Source organism: Neovison vison, chromosome 3, assembly GCF_020171115.1.
Source record: "Neovison vison isolate M4711 chromosome 3, ASM_NN_V1, whole genome shotgun sequence".
Lineage (NCBI taxonomy): Eukaryota > Metazoa > Chordata > Mammalia > Carnivora > Mustelidae > Neogale > Neogale vison.
Genome location: NC_058093.1, coordinates 164,846,319 through 164,873,339, shown reverse-complemented (window position 1 = coordinate 164,873,339; position 27,021 = coordinate 164,846,319).

The window sequence follows — 27,021 nt, the reverse complement described above, 5'->3', positions numbered from 1 at the left end:
AGTGAAGTTGAGCCTGTCCATGGAGTAGGAGATTTTTCTTTAAGGCATATGGTTGGATTTCCTACCGTATTCGTGTGTTGCATATACTGGTAGTGAATTGGATCATAATTGTTTTTTCAGGAGTTCCTGCAATGGTCTGACTTGAGATCTGATTAGAATGAATGGACCTCCTCTTCCACAAAGTTCCCTGATGAGGGTGCCTAGGTGGCTCAGTTGGTTAAGCATCTGACTCCTGATTTAAGCTCAGGTCATGAACTCCAGGTCTGAGATTAAGCCCCACATAGGCTCTGCACTCAGTGGGGAGTCTGCTTGAGATCTCAGACTGTCCCTCTGCCCCTTTCCTCACTCCCCTCCCCAGCTAGTGCTGGTGTGCATGCTCACACTCTTTCTCTCTCAAAACAAAACAAAACAAGTTTTCTACTGCATACATAGGTTATTCTATCCAACATCTTTTAATGGACTTTATTCTTCTCTGTTGTATGAAATTAAAGCATTATTTTTAGTAAAATTAGTGTCTTTTATATTAACATAAAGTACATCATATATGTATGTGTCATATATATATATGTGATATATAAATAAAAAATACAAGGTTTTAACTAGAAGTCCATATTTTAATAAAGGAACACATAAATGTGTAATTTTATCATGAACACAGTGCCTGCATTTAGCAATACAATAAGGATGTCCTTTAAGATATGTGACAATCACGTTTTGTGGGTTAAAATGCACAATGATTGCTTACTATGAGAGGGAAACAAACTTGCATTTTTTATTTAATGAATTTCAATAAGTATTTCTCATTTTTAGGAATAATGTACTTGTGATAAAAGTCTTCATATGTTCCACAATGTGTTTACATTTTAGTGAAGAAGAAGAAAAAACATGAATAAAACACAAAGACAACCACAAAGACATGATTTGTGTAGTATGTCATTATAATAATAAAGGCTGGACAAATGAAAAACATACCTTAAAAACACATATACTGAAAAAAAAAAACCACACTGAACAAAGAAACATGAAAAGCTAGTAAATAATAAAACTGGCATTTTCTACTTCACAAAGAGAAACAGCTGCCTTTTCATTCATCTTGGTCAATTACTCCCATTATAGTTTCTAGGTTAGTTTGCTTTTTTTCATTTTAAGCCATCAAGAAGAATCTATGATCTACTAGCTGTCTTTATGAGAATTGAAGTTTGTTTACATTAAGGAAAGTTTTCCAAGAGTGTTTTTGTTACTGCTGAAGCTTGTCTACCCTGCTTCATTTTTATGAAGGAAAACCACCATAGATTTTGTAGCATTTCAAACAATTTTATTTACCATTACATTATATGGTAGCAGCATTATCTAGCAAGTCAATGCACATTTATCAAGCCTCGCCTCAATACGTTATTCCAAGCATGCTTTTGAAATGTGTACTGACATTGACACTGACACTTTCTACTATCAGCAAGTGATTTATTTTAATTCAAAATGACATAATCAATTGGGAGAGAAACTCTTTCACAGAGAAAATGAGTTATTCCTTTTCTAGTAGAATGTGTTTTTGCATATCTTAAAAAGTTTAAGTGTATTCTGATAGTTTGTATTCAGGTTTCATTAACCTTAATTTTTAAAATTCTACGGAAGGTTAAGTTTTCTAGAAACAGACTCAGTGGTAGAGTTTAGCATGCAAGACACTTATTAGGGAGTGACCTTGTTTGAAATCAACCCTGGGGAAAGGGAGAGGAAGGGAACAGGAGTGAGCAAAAATACAAGTTCAGCTGTGATGCAAGTCTGGCAGCAGGCATGACTGAACAGTGAGAGCTGGTGCTAAATGACCCACCAGGGTAGTCCCACATGGCCAGGATAGTATACCTCACTGCCATCAGACATTGGCTATAGACATCCTGGAAAGGGCATGACTTCTCAGAATAGATCAACAGAAGGTTCTCATCCTCAGCAGCTGGTCATTGAGTCCTTTCATGAAGCAGGATTTCGGCAGCTCATTGCCCTGTCTACCATGGATTCCACATACTTGTAGTTGGTACACATGCATTGTACTTAAATCATGTGGAATCCTTTGTCTAGAAAATTATGTATTTGTCCTTATACCAACCTTGGCGATATATTTTAGAGAATTAAATATTAGGGACTTTACTGAAGTAATAGAGATAAATATTATAATTAATACAGTTGGCTATCAGTATTTGCATTTCAAATTGGTTGTGAAACATTTGAGGTCTTTTGTAGTCATTGTAGTCTCATTTAACAAACTGTGGGAGGAGTCAGGGTATTTCTTATAACTGACCTGGATAATAATAAAGAACTTTACCAAAATCCCAGCATTAGATCCTGTCTTCTTCAATCATAAGGATGAGCAGATCCCATCTTCTCAAATCATAAGGATGAAAGCTTAACTTTATGTACTACTTATAGCTTCTCAGTTCAGGATGGTCTTGAGTATGCATTTGGAATGTAATTTCATTCCCCTTCACCAAACACAGCATAAGATAGGTTCTAAAATTTATTGTCATGGAATTTAGGTATAAAGGATGCTTAGTTCTGGTTACTTCAGTCTTGCCTTTTCATTTCTCTAGGTACCCAGTACACTTTCACTTCACTTCAACCCACTGAGCCACCCAGGCACCCTCCATTCATTATTTTTAATGAATGCACAGACCCATACATGTGACATGGGTCATGTGTAACACTAAAAACAAGCGATATGATATGAAACATAGCTTACCATCCTGGTCCTTGAAAACATACTAATTTTCAATGGAAGGAGCAACAGAAAATAAAACCTCTATATCTTTGGAGACCTTAATTGTCTCTATTGCCATTATAAATTATAAATTGGCTTACTTGAAAGAGTTCATTTTCTACACAACTCTTGACAGGACTAGTACATTTTGAAAGGTTAGAATTGAAAGACAAATTACCAGCCAAAAAAAACTCTCTGAAGGAGAAGATGCTGGCAAGATAACAAGAGATTTCTTTCACAATTCCATAGCGTTCCATCTATGAGACCTAGTAATGAGAATGAACTTCTTTCCATGTTGTGCTGCTCACTTCAAGTAAGTTAGGCATGAGATCAGATCATTATTTCAACACTTTTCACTAAGTCTAAATGTACATATATGTTTAACTTCAGTTAAATAAAAATGAAGTGTATTAATTGGGAATCAGTAGATAGATAATGGGAGTAAATAAAATCATAATTTCTCAAATACTAGAAGGTCATGTTATGAAAACACATTTTGACAGTCACTTTTTGACAATCATCTCTTGCAGAGAGGGCCCCCTCTCCCTTTATCTGAGCTGGTTTGTAATTTTTTTGACCAACATAATATGGCAGAAGTGACTGTGAGATTTCAAGGTTAAGTTCATGCATCCTTTGCTTTATTCTATGGAACACTTGGATTCTGGGGATATGACATAAGAAGTTTGATTATCCTTAGGCCATTATACTTTGAGGAAGCTTGAGCCATGTAGAAAATACTCAGATAAGGAGCTCAGGTCAGCACATCCATCTGAGTCCAAGTTTTGTGTGTCAAATATGCAAGTAATACAGCCTTCATATAACCTCTGTATCATTCCAGTTCCTGGTTTTTTGAGTAGCCCCTCAGTAGCTGACATTTCCAAGCTGAGGTCCCAGACCTAGAGATAAGTCATCCCCATAGTACATAGCCAGACTCCTGACCCACAGTTTTCTGAGCATAGTAAAAGCTTTATGGTTTTATGCCACTAAATTTTGAGGTAATTGTTACACAGCAGTAGGTACCTGGAATGCTCACATACTGTAATTGTATGAGAAATCTTACCCCAATAAGAAAATAAGGAAAGCCCTTGAAAAATCTCCACAAAATTCTCTAATTATTAGATGTTCACAGAATCAGACCTACAGTAAATGTTAGAAATTTTTGTATGAAAATCAATACTTAAATGTATAAGCTATTTTTTTCTTTCCTTTTTTTTAAAGATTTTATTTATTTATTTGACAGAGATCACAAGTAGGCAGAGAGGCAGGCAGAGAGAGATGTGGGGAAGCAGGATCCCCGCTGAGCAGAGAGCCCGATGCGGGACTCAATCCCAGGATCCTGAGAACATGACCTGAGCCAAAGGCAGAGGCTTAACCCACTAAGCCACCAGGTGCCCCTATAAGCTATTTTTTGAAGATTTTATTTATTTATTTGAGAGAGAGAGAGAGAGAGACAGCAAGTGCATACAACTGAGGTGAGGGGAAAAGGCAAAGAAGAGAGGGAAGGAGAGAATCTCAGGCAGACTTCCTGCTGAGTGTGGAGTCTCACTCTGGCTTGATCCCATGACCATAAGATTATGACCACAGCTGAAACCAAGAGTCTGCCACCCAACTGACTAAGCTACCCAGGATCTACATCTATAAACTAGTTTTACTTTTAAAAAATTTACGTACCAAGTTTAACTTGAAGCAAAAAAAAAAAAAATCTATTCTTTTACATTATTTTTGTCTACTGAATAGGCACAAAATGATTTTCATATATGTACTACAAAAATCAGATAGAAAAATATAAACCTTTTACTAGCAGTGATTCATCCAAGATTGTTTGATAACTTTATTCAAAAGTACAGAGAAGTATGTTACCCAGAAGGATAATATAGCTACTTGATAAAATTGATTTGGGGTATGTGCATAGGTGTTTCAATAAGCTTTATATTGAGTGAAAATAGACAATTAGTAAAATCATTTTCAGGGTAAAAGTAGTCAATAACTTTTCTTATTCTTCTAAGTAAGACCATTTCAACTTATGATAAAAAAATTAAAAAATCCTTCTTGATTTAGCTATTTTTTGAAGGCTTTTCCTCAGACTTGGAGTTTACTGGCTAATCAGCAAAACTCCCATAAGTACTTACTTAAGAAAAGAGAGAGAAAAGACTATAAAACAACTATACCCATTCAAGCCCTTAGTGATTCAGAACTTTTATTAAAAGTTTACTGAGAGTTCCAAGTATTTACAAGCCTGAAGTAACACCAAGCTACTGATATGTTCCCTGTTCAATTCTCAAAAGACATTAGCTTTGGCCTCTATTAGTACTGTTTCATGAGATGCCCTGAATTGTGTGTAATATTATGACCAGACCCGAGTGTTATCAGAGCTGGAATTAAACTTAGTGGTCTAGCTCAAAACACCAATTAAGTACTAGAATTGAACTGCTTCCATGACTTAGTTACTGCCTTAACTATCTTGGAAAGAAGTTGCCTGTAAAAAAAGAAGGAAGAGGAAGAGAAGAAGGAGAGATAGTTGTTGCTTATATCCTTTTTACTGGATCAGGTTCCAGGAAATTCACTATGAAACTCATCAGTCAAGTACAACTTGGATTCCTACTATAGGGAGTCTGACAGATTCTAGAATAACTTCAGCAGGGCCAGAATACTGATATTTCATTTCCCCATAGTTTTTGAATTAAGTATCAGAAAAACTTACAAGATTTTAAACATAAAGAAACATTTATATCTATGCTGAAAGGGCACATTTAATAGTGTTATCATACAGAGATTTATTATCTTTTATGGTTATTTATTTTTGTGAGTAGTTGACAATCTCTGCTCTATTCTGACATCGTAGAAATTCCTTTGTCTAAATCTTATCACTAAGAAACGGATACTGACCACAAAGCCAATCTTTAGTAGTCCATTTTATTTCCCTTCTTAAATCTCTAGGTTAGTAAAATTTTTAAGGAGAGGTTTGGCATGAAAATGGCAAGCAGCCCTGAAGGTAAAATGTTATATAGTACTATGAAGAGAAAATAAAAAAAATGGATCCGATGGGACATCTCAGAAATCTGAGACATAAAGCAAACATACATTTCCCTTTTCGGATTTTATTGACATTCTGGACCTGAGTGCTCCATAATGCTATATGGGAGTCCTATATGGATTATGGAGTATTAGGGGCCAATCCTTCAGAGACAGATCCATGAGTAGATTTCATTACAGCATCTTAGGATATCATATTTTATCAGCCACAAGTTAAAGTGTTTAGCAAAAAAAAAAAATCATATTATTTTCTGGAAATTGTCATTAATAGTGTAAATGAGTAAACAAATATCATTACATAATGCAGGAGAAATGGAGATGATACAATGTGCAGATATGCTGGATGCCAGATAATTAGTAGATACTAGTTTGCATTAGACTGTTAGGCTGTTATGCTTCCCTATCAAAAGCATGTGGCTTGAAAGAAGATACATAGGATTTGCTTCTTTTTCATTTTAATAAACACCAATTTCAATTACTAAATTTTCACTCTTCACGTTCTGAATGTAAAAGTGTAAGATGTCTTTATTTCATATCCGATAGAGTGATGGGTTTGACTGAGAGCTCAAACTCCCGTAATAATAACAGGTAAACATCAGAAAGCATCTAATGTTTCCGTATTAGCCAACCTAAAGACATGTCAATGTTTTCAAAAAGGCTGTTCTACAATCTTTTTTCCAAATAAAGAGCATGTTTATATAAATGACCCTTGTATTAGTAGCCTGTCAGTATACAGCCTTTTCCTACATGTAAAGTAGTATTCAGTCAGCACAAAATGTATGTCATATCTTATGAAATATGGATATGTGGTAAGTACAGGTTACTAGTGAATTTCACAATTTTGATCTCAAGTTTTATGTAAGAGTGAAACAACCTATATATGATGCTTTTTAAAAAAATATTTTATTTATTTATTTGACAGAGAAAACACAAGTAGGCAGAGGGGTAGATGGAGGGAGAAGCAGGCTCTCCGCTGAGTAGGGAGCCAGATAAGAGGCTGGATCCCATGACCCTGAGATCATGACTTGAGCTGGAGGCAGACGCACTTAGCCGACTGAGCCACCCAGGCGACCCCATATATATGATCTTTAAAGAGAACACACGGACTTTTTACACTGTGGAAATCAGCAGGAAAGATAAACATCATCCTTCCTTATGGGGAGTTCATGATTTAGTAAGGGAGAGAAAAATTTAAGTAAAACATTAAATATTTAAAAACTTTAAATGGGTAAACAGATAATCGACTTTTTCAAGTATACGATTTATTTACTTGTTTTAGATGATACTCTAATCTATTATAAAGCAAGGAGCTAAAGGATGGGTGGTTCGTTTTCTCTGAAAGGTATTATTTGAGCTATAACCTGAATAGAGATTAGGGTCACTTATTCAAAGAGCCCAAGTAAAACAACTCCAGGGGAAGAAGGTAGCAAATGAAAAAGTACTGAGGTAACCGAAGTGGGCAAGAAGGAGCAAGAAAAGAAGAAAAACAGGACCCATTGTGATTGAAAGATTAGTGAGTCATCTTTTTTAGTGCTTTTTGAGAAGCAATTTCTAGCACAAAGGAGCTTAAAGATTCTTGATCTCTCATAGCTTAGTGATTAAAAGGGGATACTGCTTTATTTTATAATTGCAGATTAGTGAGGTATTTGACATTTGGGTTAATCAGAGTATGTGGGTGAACACATTTATCTTCATTTGGGACAGGGTAATGGCAGCCTAGCACTGAGATATGTGTGATAATTTCCTTCAAAACGTGCTGTCTTTGAAACAGGTTTATGAACCACAGATTTAAACCAACAATGAGTCAAGTTGGCAGATTCACCATCCATTCATTCTTTTATTCAATCAATCATTCTAGAAACAGTTACTGTACACCTGCCTATTTGCTAGACCCCCTTCTGCCTTCCAACAGAGAGACATGCAAAGAGACCACTATCAGGAGAATTTAGAAGGCATCCTATTTAGAAGGAAATCCTGAATTGCTCAACAAAGACCAGAATTATATCATGGAGCCTTGTTTATGATATGTTCACAGTCCATAACCAATAAATGGCAGGGCTGAAATCCGAATCTTTGTCTAGATGATCTCTCCTTCCTTTCCTCTTTAATTCTTTTTTATTGGATTCTTGCTTGCTTGTTGCTGCTTTTTCTATTTCCCTTTTGTTTCTTATTTGATTTTTCTCAGGTTATTTCACCATTTTCCCTGTAACCGTCTTCCCTTATATAAGTTGTCCTTTCATCAAAATCTCTGCCTTATGAACCATAAAGGGTGGTAACGTTTCCTATACGACTCCAATTGGTCGACTGATCAAAACACTGAGATGTCAAGATGTCAAAAGGAACACCTACATGGGGCAGAGTCACAGACAAAAACAGTGGGGCAGGAGCTAAGATCTTCAATGAATAAAGTTGTGGGACCAGGATGTAGGTTGATGATGGGGATTTTGTCAGATGTCAAAGGATCTAAGAGTTTTGGAAAGAGAAATAAAGAGAAATGACTTGAAAGTGACAATGGGGAGCGAGAAGAGCATCTATTCCATTTCCTGACCCTGTGTTACTTGAGAGGCATGCAGACAAGGAAGTTTGCTCAAGAAGCAGCCAGATTTATGTCAGGGCTGAAAGTGACCAGAAAAGTGATAGAAGAAAACAAGACCCCAGAAACATCTCCCAGTTTATATATAAGGTTCCTAGGACTCAGGAAAAGAAGTGGTAGGAAAGAATATTTGGCTGTTATTGAAATAGACCAAGTTATTCAAAGCCTGTGAAATTTAAAAATTGAGGAAAGGCACGTTTGTGGAAAGGATTACATAAAGGCTGGGGCAAGCATTTTGGAGATACTAAGCAACACCACTGCAGATTTCTATGAATAATTCAAAGGAAGAGATAAGACAAGGGGAAACTTTTAGCACTTGGCATTATTTAAGGGTTTAAGTAGCAGTTGCCTTTCAAGTATAGAACGTAAAAAAAAAAAAGTCCCAAGTTTAGAAATCCTGGAAGAGATCAGAATATGTGTACTGTGGTCAATATGGAATTATAATACTTTCTTAAAGTCTACAGAGGACAGGTTCAGATGTCCCTGAAAGCTCATTCTACTCTTCCATCTTAGTGAAGAGCTGGATTCAAGGCTGTTCAGCTTGTCTACATCCTCCTGTTACCCCAGCACTTAGGTGTGGCCGTGTGACTGAGTTTGAATCAAAGGGTATGGAAACAATTATTAAACCTTTAAATATTTGAATGAATTTCTAAAGCTTCTATATGAAAATGAAAACAACTATGAACCAGTATTTTTTCCTTCTACATTTTATACGGTCTAGCATACTGTACTACTCTGTATCTTTTTTTTTTTTTTTTTTGCCACTTAACATATACCTTATAGATATTCCACAGAACAGAGAAATCATAATCATTCTTGGTTTTTTGGGAGAGTGCATAGTATTCTGTTTTGTGTGTTTATTATATTTTACCTAAACACTCAGTTTTAATGGACATCTAGGTTTATCCATTAATTCAACAAGCATTTATTAGGTGCTTCCTATGTATCAGGATTAATTGAGACCTTTATCAATGAACAAAACTGGTAGAGATTAAAACCTTATATGGACTTTATATTCTAGCTGCAAGAGGTAGGCAATATGGAAATAGTGTTCCAATCAAAAGGAAGGGCCTTTTTCATGTACATGCCTGACATGTTGGAAGAACAGCAAGAAAGTCAACAACATGCCTGGAGCATAGTACGTGAAGAAAGAACAGTAGACAAAGAAAAACGATCAAAGAGAAACTACTGGGATATATTCTTGGAGTGAAATATGAATCCATCTCATATGTTGATCAGTGAGTTGATTTGACTTGCATTTTTTATCACTGACAATATTGCAATAAGTAAACTTGTGCATATTCCATTTATGTATGTACAAATGTCTTTATAGCATAATTCCCAGATTTAGGATTATAGGGAAAAGGACATATGGTTTTATAAATATGACCACAAATGTCTCCCAATGGAGGCTGAATCATTTCACACTCCTACCAAAAATAAATGAATATCAGTTTCTGTTTTATATTTACCTCCATTCACTTTTGCTGGTGTTCATATAGTGTATTATCATTGCTATTTTTGTAACATGGAAAAAGTTGTTTTTTCCTTTTTCTATTTGCTTTGTTTTTTGGGGGATTTGAACAACTCATATGAAAATAGAAAATGTTCCTGACTAAGAGACAGTTTGATATTCTAGAAAAATATGAGTTAAATAATACTGGGTCCTGAAGAGTTAGGGCAAAACACAGCTTAAAATACAGGAGCAAATGTAGACCTGACATTGGTGAAAGAAATTGCTTTTAATGAAAGGAACAGGTGTGTGTAGATGCAGACAGGACTGCTGGTTTTGCTGGAAGCCAGAATTGGACTTCACTTCTCAGTGAGGTCTGCTTTCTTCGTGAAATGGGGGCTAGATCATCAAGGAGAATAAAGGGGACTGTGGAAGAAAAGGAACCAAGTGCAGAAAATAAAATATTTCTTGTCAGAAATGAGAAGGAACATTGCAGGTGAAACATAATTCAATTGAAATCACTGTCAGAACACTGATCAAAGAGGTGACCATGAACGTGCAGTGTCACTAGTTGGCTCAGGTGTGTGATTTTCCCTGGCAGTATGAAAAGTCGGTGTACAGACAAAGCGAACACAGGCAGCAGGATTTACCCAAGGCTAGATGCCTGAAGGGCAGGTGGATGAAAAGACATTAGGTCAAGGTTGTGTAGAAAGTCTTCTGGAAGAGCTTAAAGTATTGAGCTGTGACACTGAAGATGGAAAGTAAAAAAAACCATTGAAAAACTTTAGAGAAAATTTTAATTTCTTCCTCCCATATACCACTACTACATAACATGACTTTTACCATGCTGTATATCATCATAGCACAAACTTTGTTCTATAACATAAAATATATTTTGACTGACATTCTTAATTAACAAAACTCATGGAATGCAACCAGAAAGAATGCATATCCCCTCCACACACAATCTTTAAATATTCTCATGAAGAACGGTCTGCTTCTTGCTACATGAGAACACCAGGAAGCTTCTCAACATTGCTGATCACCACGAGATTTATTTTTTTTATTTTTTTATCTTTTTATTTTTTTTTTTACTCTCATTGTAGGTTGCAAACTCTCTCAACTCATTAAATGATGAACAATATGAAGTTGCCTTTTTTTCCCCTCACCAAGATGTGGCTTGGTATACGTGAAGAGATTGTTGATTTTCTTTTTCCATTCTTATTTCCCCTTTACTACTAAATGTCATTTTCCTATTCTTATAAAAGTCTGGGGAGGGAGCAGAGGTAGGGATACAAGAAAGTTCTTTACTGTCTGCTATTTTTAAATCTCACTTGTTATTTTAGGGCCTGATCAAAACTTAAATCTCATTGTCTCCCATGTGGAATTTATTCATAAGGCCTTCAGAGAACTTAACAATACTGCTGGTCTTTTCACTGTAACTACCCTACAACAAGATGCATGTGGTTTTTGATGTTTATTTGTTTGTGAGTGTCTTTCAGGACCAGATGATCAACAGTCAATCTCCAGCTTCTCTTCTGTTAAGACCTGAAAGACTGAAGTGATTCCCTTGTCATGCCTTCCTGTCTCCTAGAGGTTGTTTTTGATGCATAGGAAACTCTAATGTAAACTTTTACCCTACACTCAGCAGAAGTTCAGTTTATTCACAACAAAGCCTTGTCCCCCTCCCACCCTTCCTCTCTGTCTCCATATCTTAAATGCTGCCTCAGGCCAACAGAAATAGCCTATTGCCTTCAGGCTCCTAAGCCATAGGTCAGATACAAGTATGCCTCCCCAAATCCAAAGGATATATATTAAGCTCTTCTATTTACCCCTTGGAAACCCAACCTCTTATCTTGAAAAGAAGAGCATCCTACCCATTCCCCTTGTTTTTGTTAGAAGGTTGGATAAGGAAGTGTTAGAGAACACTTTTTCAGACAATCTTCTTTACAAATTCTCTTTCCCCCTACTTTCCAATATTTAATATGTGTGTGACTGGTCCATCCTCAGGCTCTGCGGGTCCTTGAGTCATAGTTTCTGTTGTGACTTTGTCTTTAATACCATTTAATTATAAATATATTATTAAAATCTGGACACGTGGGTTGCTCAGTCAGTTAAACATCTGACTTCGGCTCAAGTCATGATCTCAGGGTCTTGGGATTGAGCACTGTCTTTGGCTTCCCGCTCGGTGGGGAGTCTGGTTGTCCCTCTTCCTCTGCCCCTCCCTGTGCATTTTTTTCCTCTCTCTCTCAAATAAATAAATAAAATCTCTTTAAAAAATAAAAAAAAAATCTATGACATGGGTCCATGTGATATATAAACATTAATCAATGAAGATGTAGAATAATGAGTACAAAAAAAGAACTCACATTTTTGCTAATTGTACAATCACAGAATGTGAATACTAAATGTAGTATTCTGCACCATCTTTCCCTCTTCAGATCCTCCAGCCCATACATTCATTATCTTTTCATATCCTTTTTTGCCAAACACAGCCATTCCATGTTAGTTTCATATCTTCCCTCCAAAGAAAAAGGTAGCAATACTATTATTTTACAGAATGTTCTGACTTTTTGGAAAATGTTTATTTAAAAACAATACATACCTTCTTACCTCTAAATTCCCCTAATACCATGTATTTAATTCTAGTTTTATCATTTATACATGATGCTGTATCAACCATCCTGCTTCCCATGGATGCTGTACCTAGACACCAGCAGGGAACTGAAAAAAAATTTGAGGAAGTTATCCCAAGTATTGAGACCCTGTATTGTTCCCTGGGGCTACAATAAACAAAGTACCACAAAATGTATGTCTTGAAATATCAGAAATCTATTCTCTCCGTTCTACAACCTAGAAACCTGAAATCGAAGTGTTAGCAGGGCTACACTCCCTCTGAAGGCTCTAGGGTGATGTTATTGGCCTCTTCTAGCTTAGAATGGTTGCTGGCAATCCTTGATGTTCCTTGTTTGATAGATCATTACACCAATCTCTGCCTAGGTCTTCACATGGCCTTTTCTTTGTCTCCATCCAAATCTGCCTCTTGTTAAAAGACCACCAGATATACTGGATTTAGGACCCACCCTATTTCAGTATGACCTCATCCTAACTTGATTACATTAACAAAGACCCTATTTACAAATAAGATTACATTCTGAGGTTCGGAGTAGACAAATTTTTTTTGGACATGGGGAGGAACTATTCAAACCAGTGCAGTCTTTGAGGCATAGAGGCCTTGATAAAGACCCCACCTGCCAGGGTCCAAGGACAGCATCTGGACATGAGACAATGAGTTGCATAAAGGAATGTGGGGTATTTCCCTTATTAATGTGATCTGAAACGTATTCACTTTGAAGTTTCACATCTATTTTACCTTTTGCTGTACTCAAAACATGGAATTAAATATTGTGTTAAAAGCATATATGTTCAGCCAATAGTGAACTTGCAATCATGTCAGGAAGTCTATATAAAGTCACTAGGAAATAAATATATAAGCTGCAATAAATAATATAGCCAAGTAATATAAAAAATGTTGTAACAACAACATATGACAATATATGCCTTGCAGTTAAGGTAGCAGCTGATGGTTGCACCACTGCAAATATGAAAAACCACTTTCATTTTAAAAGGGTGAATTTTATGATACATGAATTTCATCTCAACAAAGCTCTCTTTAAAAATGGTGCAAGAATCATTCTGAGATGAGGTTAATTGAAGCCCACCTTTTGGAGTTAAATCCACTTTAAGATGTCTTCAAGAAATTGAAAAGTGTAAATTGGAATTTGTAAACTAGTTTTTAAAATATCTATATCCTAAGGACTGTGTGTGTGCGTGCATGCGTGTGCACACTTTAAATTCATTTTTTTATGAATAAGTTTCATATCTGAAAGGCTTTTACTTGATTTCATATAAATACTGACATAAACTATTATCAATTAATTAAAATAACAACTCTCAACTTATATACTATCATAGGCTGATTGGAGACCACAAATCTTCACGTTATCAAAGTTCAGCAGCCTAATTCTTCATAGGACACTGGACTGAAACCATATTTTGTGTCCATCAAGAAAACATATTGCTAACTAGTTGAGGAGAGATACAGGCAGGGTAGAGAGGGCATTGTTATTAGGTTGTAATCTTATTTAACATCTTTATTAATCATTGAATGGGGAGAGAGATGCAAGTTAATGAAACTTAAATCACAATAAATTGTCAAGTGTTTTAACACCAATTAGTACAGAAATGATAAAAAGGGAACTTCAGTGATTAAAGGGCAGCCACAAAATGAGATCCAACTTGGAAAGCATAATATGGTTGACAAGTAGCCCTTGGGAATAAAAACAAAAATGTGTAACTGTTTTTAAGGTCACCATTCTAATGATACATGAAGGATATTCAGTGAAAGTGAAACTCAGTGAAGTCCTTACTTTTCCCATTATTGATTTCAATGTCAGTTTTTGTATTTTAATTTGGTTTCACTCTCAGTTTTTAAGAAGAACATCTTTTCATACTAGATAGATTTTGAAATTCATTGTCAAATTCTGCCTCTGGATTCATATTTTTCTTGCATGAGTTAAAAATTTGAAGAAGGTAGGGAAAGAAAATGAAAAGGTTAAAAAAAAGAAGAAATTTAAGAAGGATTCCTAGTAAGTCCTTCATTGCCCCTTGTATAGAAATTAAAAAAAAAATGTGTAAATATTCAATAAAATCTTTGGACTCAATTTGTCCTGCAATGGATTAAGTTTGTATTGTTTTGTTTTGTTTTATCAGAGATATCTCAGGAAATGAGCTTTTATTAGTTTACTAACCAATTCCTAATGGTTTTGCAATCTACTCAGAGTGGAACTAGATGTGAAAGTTTAATATAACATCTTCAGTAAATAAAAAACAATGCTAATTATTTGACATAGAAAGAGTATAATAAATATAAGCCAAAACAGGAACATTTGAGCCAACAGTATCTCACAAGATGTGAAAAACAAAACTGCAGTCCTACAGTGGAGTTACTTATGCTAAGCCTCCCAGTTACCAAACCAATACTTAATTTAATTTATAGTTTCGGTTCTCCCAGAAATGGAATCTTAAACCAGTTAGTTAGAAGCTAGATAATCAGCACTGGTGAGGTAATCTGTCTGATAAATCCCTGAGTGCCCTACAGGAAAGCGACCTTTCCACAACCAGTCCACTTTTTGTTAGTCTAACTTGCTAGCTTGGCTCCCTTCTGCCTATAAAAGTATTATTTTATACCGCTCTTCAGAGTTCTTACTGCTAGATGGGATGCTGCCAGATTCACAAATTGTTGCATAAAGCCAATAAGATCTTTAAAATTTAGTCAGTTGAATTATTTTTTTTTTAACACAGACAACTCTTAGAATATGTGAAGAATGAGTACCTTTTCATGTAGTCATTTCAATGTGATTGTAATCATTAGCCTTTGGAAGGACTTCAAATATTAAACTTCATACTTTTATCACATATTTTGCCATAAACATATAAAGAAAAAGAGCTAGTTTCAAGACAGAACTTGCATTTGCATGCCAAAAACCTTATCTCTGTAGTCAACAATTTCATGCCTTACATGTTTGAGATGACAAGTCTCAAGAATAACTTTTAAATACACAATGACAAAACCTAACACATATATGATATGTGCCATTTTTTCACATCTGAATATCTTATATTTGGTAGTTATGGAAAATTTGCATCTTTGTAAAAATTATAAAGTAATTATTTCATCTTCAGAATATAGACTCCTTTAGAAATCTTAAAATAGTATTTTTATAGGAAGAAAATTACAAATGTTAAGAATAAAATAAATTTTCTTATACTAATCAATTTCAAGAAAATTCATATTTGACTGCTTTGCACAAAACATTGACTACTTTTTAAATTGAGAATAATTTCACAAGCACCAAATATGCTCCAGTAAATTACTCAAGTGTTTGAAAGAGGAGAAGATATTTTGAACTGTCTTACAGGAATCTGTTAAATTACTGACTTTTGTAATTTAGAAAAACACAAAAGTACAGTGAATATATGTTGTGAAATTGAGTAACAGCTGCATCCAAAATCAGTCCACAGTGGGCCTGATTTACATCAACTTCTGTATCCCCTGCATATCTTTACTCTGTATGGCCTCACTTTGAAGCTAATGACAGCATAAGAGCAAAGGAAAAATAAAACGAGAATAAGAAGCAGTGCATTTTTCAAAGACAACAGCAGATGGGTAATCTGTATTTATAGCCATTTACCCAAAAATACACCTGGCTACATGATGAATTTTATAAACTGAAATTATTTTTGAATAATAATTTAACTTTGGATAATGTCTATTCTGCACTTTTGGAAGCTTAAAACTTAATTTACACTTTTGTCCTAAGAAGGGATGAATCCCTTAGTGTCAATTATATCTGGAAAAAAAAAAAGAGAAGAATGGCCATGAAATAAAACAAAACAAAAAGAATGGATCGTAGGCAGGCAGAATTATGCTTTGGCCCTAAATTCTCATTTTGTCCCCTCATTCTATTTCCACAAGCGTTCATTCAGTTTTGTCCATAATGACATCAAAATGTGTCTTAGCTTGACCTCTTTTTTTTTTTTTTTAAGATTTTATTTATTTGACAGAGAGAGACATAGTGAGAGAGGGAACACAAGAAAGGAACACAAGTGGAAGAGGGAGAAGCAGGCTTCCTGCCAAGCATGGAGCCCGATGGGAGGCTTGATCCCAGGCCCCTGAGATCATGACCTGAACCAAAGGCAGATAGTTAACAACTGAGCCACCCAGACACCCTTAATCTTTCTTTTTTTTTTTTAATTGTAAGTTTATATCAGCTAATTCTAGAATTTGACTCCATTTTAGTTTCATGTGTGGTAAGATATTTATTAGTTTCATCTCTTCCCATAAGCACAGTTTAAGGTGAGTCCCGGCATCTCTCTACTTTATATCTAAAATGAGGATCCTGTCCTAGGATCCTAAAAATGCCCAGTGCTGATCTCACAGTGGAAGTAGAGTGCTATTAGCATGGAGAAAAGGCATATTCAAGCCCCAAACTATGACCATCTTTTTACAGTAAATTCATTGTGTTCTCATGTGTCCCAAAAACTTTAGTAAAATTTAAGATTAGAATAAATTCTCTAGAGTCACTGAAGACGAATTTTGTCAGTTTGTGTCCATTCTAATTCAAACACCAGAACTCTCACACAACCCCAGGCAGAAAGGCTACAACGGCTGGTCTTCTTCCTGTCATCAAAAAATAGATCACCTTAGTGTACTATCATATGAAGGATTCCAAACACCTAAATTTTTTCTTCCAAGTTTGTATTTAAATTCCAGCTAGGTAACATACATCGTCATATTCGTTTCAGTGATTCATCACCTACACACAACACTCAGTGCTCACCACAACAAGAGCCCTCCCCCAAACCCATCACCCGTTCGACCCATCCCCCTCCCACCTCCTCTCCAGCAACCCCCAGCTTGTTCTCCATAGTTTGTTCCATGGTTTGCCTCTCTCTCTTTTCTCCCACTATGTTCATCTGTTTTGTTTCTTAAATTTCACTTACGGAGTGAAATCATATGGTAGTCTTTCTCTCACCTGTTTTGCTCAGCATAATACTCTCTAGCTCCATCCACGTCATTGCAAATGGCAAGATTTCATTCTTCTTTATGACTAAGCGATATTCCATTGTGTATATATATACCATGTCTTCTTTATCCATTCATTAGCCAATGGATATTCTGGCTCTCTTTATAATTTGGCTATTATTGATAATGCTACTATTGAACACTGAGGAGCATATGCCCCTTTGAATCTGTATTTGTGTATTCTTTGGGTAAATACCAATTGCTTTGCAGTTGCTGGATTGTAGGGAAAATACCTTTATTCTATTTGAAGGCTGTGACAAGGGATTTATTTTTTTCAGTGAATTTAAAAGATGAAGTAATCTAAGTAAAAATCAGTTTGCAAGTTTAATGTGAGGATAATTATTTAAACACTTATGCATGATGTAAGTAAAGTCAGAATAAAGATTCTACATTCAAAAGTTAGTAGTGATTTTACAAAAGTAAGAATAATAATTTTATTTATGGGTTAGCTGCTATATGCCAAGCACTGTACTCAATGTTTGGATGCATTAAAATAATTAATGCTAAAATCTTGCTCACAGCAAGTCCACTATGGATCTGGGTGTCTCTTTAGGGCAGCTGCCCTTGAGGTTTTTCTTCTGCAACCCACTCAAACCAAAGGGTGCTGGGAAACAGTGTTGTGTGTGTCTGGGGGTAGGGAAAAACATGGACACATGTGAGCATGAGGCTAACTTGGCAAGTCTCGGTAGACCTTGATTTTGTACCAAACTCAATTCCTTTGCTTTGTGTGCATATGGCTTGGTAAAAGGTCCCAGCTTGCTCTGTGACATTGTGACTCTGTTCCAACCATGAAATGGGAGTACTAGTGGTAAATTTCATTCCCAGCCTGGATACACAGTTTTCAGGCATAATCCCCCAGGTTCTTTTCCCTATTACCATCTTTATGCAGATGAGCACAGGGACCCTAGATGTCATATGTTAAAGATGGACCAGACCCAAGATGGAAAGAATCTGGATCCTTGAGTCACTTCCCAGAGGGAAGCAGTCACTGTGAGGGATACCCATTATGTACATTAGTGAGAAATACATTTGTATTTTGTTTCAACCAGCATAACATATTTAGTTTATATAACATAGCTTCCTCATGTCATCAAATCTACACTTTTATTTCAAAATTTAAAACCTCTGAAGTCAGGATATATCATACAATCAAAAGTGTCTTAAAATTATTTGGCAACATTTCTTCCATCATTGTAAAGTATTGTTAGTTCTCACAGTCAATAATGTCTTAGATTTCATGATATATGATAATCCACAGCTTATCTTGATTTTGGAATCAAGATCTTAGTGATCTTAATCACTACCTACAGTATCTCTCCCCTAAAGTGATGGACTACATTGTATAAGAGAGCTATCTGGTTCATGATATTATGCTGTGTTATTAGATTTTATCTTGGAGTGTTTCTTCCTTCCTGTTCAGCAAATCACCTGCAAAACATGAACATTATTGTACACATCTTTCCTAATTGCATTCCAGGTGTGTAGGTACAAATTGATTTTTTAAATGCATTTTCTGCCATTTAGAAAACTCAGAACCCATTATCTAAACTGAAAATATTCCATACCTCTTCCAGAAAAGAAGCTGTCATGTGCTCACAAATGGAATAAAGTTTGTCATGAATTAAAATGATGTCTACCTTAAATTAAAGTTCAAGTATCCATAGTGGTAAAGCCCATATGGTTGGCATGATAAGGACATGGACTTTTTTTCCTGTGATGTACTAGTTGTATGAATTTGGGAGTGGTTGCCCACTGACCCTAGCTTACTGATCTATAAAATCACAATAACTTTTATTTTATAAGATCACTGTGAAGATGAAACATAATATATCAATAATAGGTGCCCAGTAAATGCTAAATCCTCTGCCCCATCCTTTTTGACTTACGGGATTTTCAGTTGAACTTTTACATTTATCTGATTTATGACTTAAATAGATGAAAGTGAATGCAAAATTAGCTGCAATCTCACATTTCTTGCTTCAATGAAAAAGTGAAAGCAAAACTAAACCTTTTCCTGTGTGCCTCATTAACTCAGTAAAATCTAATTTTCTCTAATTTCTCTCACTTCCTATGGGAAAGACCAAGTGATTATTGGAATACATAGTCACGTTTCATGATCTTTTCATAGCTCTATAGATTTTTACTTTGTGAGATAGAACCTGAATTTGCGTTCAATTTCAGACTGCATAGGTGAGGGGAAGGTGAGGGTATATTTTGCGGAGAAAAGACAGAAACTTCATCAGTCACTTGTGAAATTTTCTCAGAGCTGCTAAAAATCTCACAAAGGAATTGGACACATTCTCATCGCTATGGACAAAGAAATAGGCCATTTCCAAAAGCAGAGCCCATAACAATTCCTCTGGGGTAGCTATACTTCTATCTTTCTTTGTGGGGAAAAATAAACTGCTGAGTTGGATGACAGCATATTGGTGAGAATGCCTCCTACTCACTGTGGGCTAGCAGATATAACTAGAAAATCCATTTTTACAAATAGTTATGATGGTGTTTTCCCATCGTGCCAGCAGTTTACAACCATCTCAGATCCTATAATACGTTGGTGCTAAGGAATTCAACAGTGACAACATTCTTTTTCAGAATTCATTAATGGAAGAACAGTCAACAGAAAGTTCCCACTGCAGATCTGGAGAGAGAGGTTGTGTGCTGTGTCTGCTTTAAGAGCAAAACAATCATTATAATGAGTTCCTCCTTTTAGAAGTACTGCTGATTTAAGGAACTATGTCAGTTTCAATAAGTTTCTTGGAAGCAAGAAACATTAGTAAAAGATGGCAATACATATGATTTCATTAGATGAAGATTCCAAAGGCTTATCATTTGGGTATTAAGAGAAATGAGGCAAAGACTGAAGAGGCTAGGGGGGTTATTTTTTAAGTAAAATTTTTATCAAACTATAATATCTACAACATATCACATTATATGTAATAATTATATATACAGAAAGTGCAAAAACATCTCTACAGACTATTTTTCATGACTGAAGACTCACAATCAGAAGTCAGATCAAAAATAGAACATTATCAGATATCCTTCATTGTCACTGTTAGAGTCACTATCTCCTCTCAAAAAAACACCATTCTGACTTGTCATCACTTAGTTTTGCTAGTTTTCAGCTTCATGAAGATGGACTTGCTTATAGAGTATACAATTTTTGGTGATGACATTCTTATGTTCAATGTTATATTTTTAGATTAATCCATTCAGTAGTTTATTCACGCTCATTGATTTTTTTATATTCCATTCAATGAATACATAATGTCATTATACATTGTACTATTAATAGGCTCTAGGGTTGTTTCCATTTGCTGTCTTTTCCAATAGTATTGTTATAAATATTCTTATGCATGCCTTTTGGTGAACATATCTGCACAGTTTGGGGGGTATATAGGAGTAGATTATTGAGTCATAATATATGTGAATGTTTAATATCTAGATATAATTAAACAAATTTTCAAAGTGATTGCATCAATTTGTACTTCTACCAGCAGCATATAATAGCTCTTATCAACAACTGGTGATGCCATTAAAAACGAACAAACAAACAAACAAAAACAAAACAAAACACCCAGACTTATCCAGTTTAATGGAAATGTGATAATATATTTAGTTAGGTTTTCACTACCTATTGGACAACTTTTCGTATGTTTATTGACTCTGAAAATATTATTTTGCAAAGTTCCTACCCAAATCTTTCACCTAGTTTCCTATTTTGTTGCTTGCCATGTGCTAACTGATTTGTAGTTCTTATATGTTCTGGATATAAAATGAAGTTTGGGACTGTTAAATTCACTGATCTTTTTAGGGAGATTGATATCTTTATAACATTGAATCTTTCAAATTCTGATTGCAGTCTCTGCTTTCACTTATTTAGACCTTGTAAGACTTTTCTAATGAAAATGTGCAGATTCCTGACTAAGATCATGTTTTTTTCTGCCTAGGAATTCCCTTTAATATTTAATTCATTAAGTATAGTTCTGCTCCTTCACTTTCATTTTTTGAAGACTTCTTTTTATGGGGATAAAATTATAGTTTGGCAATTATTTTTACTTAGCACACTAATGGTTGCATTATATTTTCCTCTGTTTTGATGGTTTTTGCTTAAACGTTAGTTGATGGTCTAAAATGTCAATCTTTTAAGCTTAACATACCCCTTTTCACTTACTGCTTTAAAAATATTATTTGTCTGTCTTTGGCTCTAAGCATTTGGACTACAGTATACCTAATCGTGATTTGCTTTTATTCATTAAAGGGTGGAATTTGCAGATTTCTTAGATTTATGAGTTGAAATCTGTCATCAGTTTTGGAAATATTCAGTGGCTATCCTATCTTGAAAAATTGCTACTGCCCAATTTTCAGTGTCTTTCTAGGAACCCTATTATAGATATGTTAGATATTTTATTGATACATGTGCATATGCACATGCACACATTTTATTCTGTACATTATTCTGTTGATTTATATTCTAGAACTAGAACTTCCCCTCCACAAATTTGTTGTTAAATCTATCCACACAGTTCTCTATACCTGTTATTGAATTTTTCAATACCAGTATTTTAATTTTATATAAATGCCAATTATTTGGGAAACTCTCCATATTTCATCTCTTTTCCCTATATGTGCCTCTATTTTTCAATTTACTGTCCTTGCATTATAACTCTAAAATCTGTTTTACCAGTTGGTCTGTTTTTATTCTTGTCTATTGACTTTCAATCATTCAGTCTTTCCCTTGGCGTGTTTTGTTAATATTTTGAGTGATACCAGACATAATACAAAAAGCATTTTAGGACCATCTAGATCAGGTTACTTTTTCCCAAGTAGGTTTACTTTCTTCTTCGCTATGCAGTTAAGGAAGAAGCTGACCACCTTAATCCAATTAAGCACTGACTTGGCTTGAGCCTAGGTTGTAGCTTTGGTTAAGACTTCCAGCTCTGGTCTGCTCAACCTGTTACCAGCTCAACCTGTTACTACGTCAAAGCCTTCGAGAGGTTTTACCTTAGATTTTTAGTCTTTCGAAGTGTCCTCTTTCTCCATTAATCTCTAAACTATAACCTCTTAACTCTTCACAGCTAAGCAACTGTTGAAAACTCCATCTACCTTGCTCCACCATGCTTGGTCTACTAATAATAAGCCCATCAAAGTTATTCTTCATTTCTGTTACAATGTTTTGTTTTGTTTTTATCTTTAGGATTTCTTTTTGAGTCTTTCTTATGATTTCTATCTCTCCACTTACATTGCCCATCTGTTCCAGTGTGTTGTCTGCTATAGCCATTCGAGCCCTTAGCATATGAATCATAGTTGTTTTAGATTCCCAATCTGACAATTCCAGCCTCCCTATGAGGCCCGGTTCTGCTGCTGTTCAATCTCTTCAAATTGCGGTTTGTTTGTTTGTTGCCTTTTGGTGTACTTGGTAATTTTTTTTTCTTGATGGCTAGATATGATGTACTGTGGAAAAGGAACTGTTGTAAATAGACCTTTAGGAATACGGTGGAGAGGTGTAGGGGTGGAGCAGGTTGTACAGTCCTAGGATTAGGCCTTGTCTTTTAGTGAGCCTATGCCTCTAGACTGTGAACTTCACAAGTATCTCTCCTTTTTGTTTTGTTTTGTTTTGTTTTCTCCCTGATTAGCTAGGAAAGCATGCCTACCGTGGGTGGGGGTTAGATTAATCAATCATCCTCTAGATCAGTTAGGCTCTGATAATACCCTAGCAGGTTAGACTAGTTTCCTTATGGACAGGCCTTGTTAAAGAATAATGCTCTGCATATTTGAAAATGGTTCCTTCTTCCTGTTTGCCTGTCTGAAGCCGGAGGGGATTTTTCTCTGATATTTATTCTGGGTATCTGCTAAAGCTCCTAGAGGAAAATCTTGTGGGAACCTTCCTAAGAGCATCCACCTGGAGTTTTTAATTGTCAAAATTGTCCTTGCAAGGCCTCCAGCAGCTTGTCAGGTACACGTCAGGTTTTCCTTTTGCTGCCCGGGCTCTCACATTCAGGAAGCTCTGACTTCTGGTCTTTGCCTGTCTCTCTCCAATCTTGGGGGCCCTGGATGGCTTGTGTCGCCTCTCTTTTATGGATCCAAGAAGAGTTGTTGACATTTCCATCTGTGCAGCTTATGACTTGTCAGGATGGGAAGTGGTAATTTCCACACTCCTTCCATGCAGAACCAGAGATTGGAAGCATTCAGTTTGCATAGGATTCCATCTTGGCTGTCTAGAGCTGTCTCTGACTTCAGAGTGCAGCAAACACCACATATGGAAAAGCCAGAGCGTCGGACACTGCTCTCGTGTCTCCTTTTATACTTGGAACCTCATCTCCAATACTCTAATGTGTTTCCTTTCTGTCTTTCTGTCCCTATGAGACTCGCTAACACTCTGCTATTTTCTAGACTCTTGGGCACTATATCTCACTTTGAGTGTGACTTATACCCCACATTCAGATGGGAGAAAAAAATAAACTGCAAAATGTTCTCACACATCTCCAAAAGTTTTGCCTTCTTGGGAAATTTTTTCCCTTAAGTCTAGGAGTGCTTCATCTGCCCCCTAATATTTTTTTTTTTAACACACATACATTTAAATACATTTAATATTTTCTTTGTCTTTCTAATCTTTGGGAGAAACAGGAAATTGCTACATGGCTTTTTATAACTTTTAGAGGTGGCTACTTAGATTGCTGGTAACATGCTCTAAGGTGGATACTTAGATTGCTGGTAACACGTTCACTGGAAAATCACGTTTTTTCTCAAATTATGTTCATCCTATCCAAAACATTCACCAAGTCTCACTTTCATTACACAGTTCAAAAAAATTTTAAATCTCCATTATGATTTCTTTTAGATTCAGGTTTTTTAGAAAGGTTTGCTATTTTTTAGGCATTTGAGGATTCTCCAGTTATCTCTTTGCTATTGGCTTCTAGTGTAGCCAATTTATTCTGTAAGAAGGGGGAGACAAAGCATGAGATGTGGTTCTGAGAAACAAACTGAAGGTTTTGGAGGGGAGGGTGTTGGCAGGTTGGGTGAGTCTGGTGGTGGGTATTAAGAAGGGCACATATTGCATGGAACACTGGGTGTGGTACATAAACAATGAATTCTGGAACACTGAAAAAAAAATAAAGTAAAATTTTTTAAAAAGTATGTTGTCTCATATTCTATATCTTTACTATTTTTTAAATTTCTTTTTTCTAATACTAACAGAAATATGTGAAAAGTTTCCCAGATTTGTGGTAGTGGCTATTTTTTTTTTAATTTCTATCAATTTTTGCTTTACATAGTATGAACCTGTCATTATATGCATAGAAATTTAGAATTGGTGATTCATACAGATTGACCCCATCATCATGGTGAGGTATTTTTCTTCAGCTCTAGTAATTCTATTTGCCTAAAAGTCATCTCTGATGTTAGCAAAGCTATACCAACTGTCTTATTGCTGTTTTGTTTAATTTGGTATATTTCCCATACTTTTGCAAAAGTATGTGCTTTTAAAATATTCCATTTTAAATTATAATTAGTTAATGTACCATCTGACATTAGTTTCAGGTGCACAATACAGTGATTCACTGCTTCCATAGACCACCTTTTGCAATGATATGGATGGAGCTAGAGAATATCATACTAAGCGAAATAAGAGAGTCAGAAAAAGACAAATGCTCCATGATTTCACTCACATGTGGAATTTAAGAAACAAAACAAACTAGCATAAGGAAAAAGAGAGAGAGAGAGAGAAAGGTAAACCAAGAAACAGATGCTTGACTATGGAGAAAAAAATACTGTCTGCTTTCTATTTCAGGTATATCTTTTTAAAGCCACCTATATTTAGATTCCATTTTTTAAATCCAGAGTGACCATTTTTGATTTTTTATTTTCTTTAGAATTACTGGATTTATTTATATATTTGGACTTATGTATATTTATTGCACTTTGATTTTTTCCTCTTCTTTCTTAACTACTTTTGAATTAATCAAGTTATTATAAATTTATTTTTTTCCTCTATGAGATTGTTAGTTACAGACTATTTTTATTCCTTTATTGCTCAAGAGACTACAACATGAATCTTTGACTTAATAAGATTTACTATGAGTACTTTGCTACGACCCTTAAAATGCTAAAATTTTAAAATAATGGGGCATCATAGACCCCTCCTACCTTTTGTGTTATTATTGCCAAACATTTTAAGATTTTTTTTTTTTAATTTATTTGACAGACAGAAATCACAAGTAGACAGAGAGGCAGATAGAGAGAGAGGGGGAAGCAGGCTCCCTACTGAGCAGAGAGCCCAATGCGGGCCTCGATCCCAGGACCCTGAGATCATGACCTGAGCCAAAGGCAGAAGCTTTAAACCACTGAGCCACCCAGGCGCCCCTTATTTTAAGTATACATATAAGTCAAACAACAAACACTATTATTAATATTTTGTATGTTTAGGCTTTTTATCGTTCTTTGTATTTTCTTGCATTTCCATGATTCTTCCAGGGCAAGTGAGAGAAGCTAACACAGGGATAAATCAATGAAATTGAAAAGGAAAGGAAAGAGTATTAAACCCACTGATTTACTACTACATGTCAGGGAATGCATACTGTGTTGGTAACAATAAAATTAATCATTCATTTCCTGCATACCATAAGCCAAGCACTATCTAACTCTCTATATTCAGTACATTTTTAAAGCTTCAGAAAAAAAACCCTGGAATTTGGTTTAGCCCCTTGTGGAAATAGGAAAAGTTCACCTTTCGGTTATCAAGTAATATATAGTATGTCCTTCCTTTTATGTGCTAGGAATTATTGTGTTAGAGATATACCAAAGAAGTATGGTGGCCACTTTCTAGCCTGAGAAGATAGGCAATAAAAGCAGGCTAATATATGAATGATTATATGATGTGAGAGATGATGTTAAGTACTATGGAAAAAAATAAAGTATACATTTGGTTTGCTGTTTTATATAGGACTGAGATCACCTCAGAGACAAAGTTTTATTTGATCAAGTTCCTGTAGAAAATATCAGGCTTTAAAAATAAATTAGGGCTCAGAAAAGTTAAAAATTACAAAAATTCATGAAACTAAGAAAAGGCAGAGTCAGTCTCCTCAATTACAAAGTCTAGGTTTATCCCACTACTCCATAGAGGTGGGAAGACTAGAGGTAGGGAGTACTGGGGGGAAGAAAAAAAATATCAGGCCAGGAACTAATTTTAGCTTTTTCCATATTAATATTTTCTAAACTTACCAGTTTGGTTTTATTTCATCTATCCTGCTTCCTTGCTTAATGGCAAGGAAAATTCTTATTTCTCAAAATCAATATATATGTAAGATGTCCCAAAAATCTTAATGCAACTCTAAACTTAAATAGATAAATAGATACAGTTACCTGCCTATTCATATAAATAACCAATCTTTTCATGTTGTACATGAGGAAACAAGGATACACCCATTTTAAATTTAGTCAAAGCTCACTTAAGAATCTCTCTCTCTGTTTTCTTGTAATCAGAGTCAATCAATACCAATTTAAAATACATACTTTGATGAGAAAGACCAGCGAACATTGCTTTT